A 1155-nucleotide genomic window follows, 5' to 3' on the forward strand; every position below is an offset into this window, starting at 1 on the left:
TGGGGTGTTGGCAAATTTCATATTTCGAATTTGGTTTTACTGAGCAAGAACTACAAAAATAATAACATCACTTCCAAGGCATTTCGGGGTGGCACACAAAGTAATAAAATTATGTTTTATGGACTTATTAAAAACCAGTATGAATTATGTAATTTTTATTTTGTGTTAATGTTTATTTTCTACTTTGATAATAAAATCTTATTGTAAGAAATCAATAATAACCCTTGTTTATTTTAAGAGGTAATTTAAATTTGATATCCTAATATATAGGTAAATCAGAAAAGTCAAGCCCTAATATGAATTTGTAATATATTTCCACAGTATCCTCATGGTTTTCTATAGTACATATTACCAATTACTAAGTTTGCAAATGCATACATATATGTATGTAAATATATGCACATTCATATATAGTACATTTAAATACCTAAATAATTGTTTTTCCCAAACCGGCTTTTCCATTTCATTTTTTGTAAGTATGATACCAAGCAAACGTTTGCGAATTATTCCTGCGAATTTTGCCTCACCCAGCTGCGCACTTTAGGTAGAACAAAACCCAATTCAACTAGAGTCAATAAGATTCATTTCATTTATTTTCGAACTGTGGTAATGAGCAAATCGCCAAGCAAACGTTTGCGAATCATTCCTGAGAGTTTTGTTTCACCCAGCTGGGCACTTTATGCTTTTGTTTCGTTTGCACTCGCGCACAAAAGCAGAACAAAACCCAATACAACTAAAATTTTCTTTGTTTGGGTTTCGGTTGTGTTTTGCTCTCTGTTATGAGAGAAACGAAACAAAACAATACGATTCATTTCGTTTATTTTCGAACTCTGGTACTGAGTCTAAATGTACTAGAAGGGCCCCAGCAACGTTGCCATTTTAGCCGTTTTCCGGCTAGATTTAGCCGGTTTTGATAGCAACTAGCCGGAGAAAATTCGATCTAGCCGGCAGCCGATTTGTTAGCCGGTTTGTAAAAAAAAGTTAGCCGTTTTTAGCCGATTTTACTATTTGCCTAATTTTCAAGTGCAAAAAGTAAACAAGTTGTTCGAAAGCAATAATGCAGACCCAATGAAGATTTTTAATGAACTCAATGTTTTACTTTCGCATCTATGCTCCCTAGTGGTTATCGAACTAACATCCATAGAGATGCAATGG

The sequence above is a fragment of the Rhagoletis zephyria genome, unplaced genomic scaffold (genome assembly GCF_001687245.7).
Source record: "Rhagoletis zephyria isolate East Lansing unplaced genomic scaffold, Rhagoletis_zephyria_1.1 Rzeph_scaffold_01096, whole genome shotgun sequence".
Lineage (NCBI taxonomy): Eukaryota > Metazoa > Arthropoda > Insecta > Diptera > Tephritidae > Rhagoletis > Rhagoletis zephyria.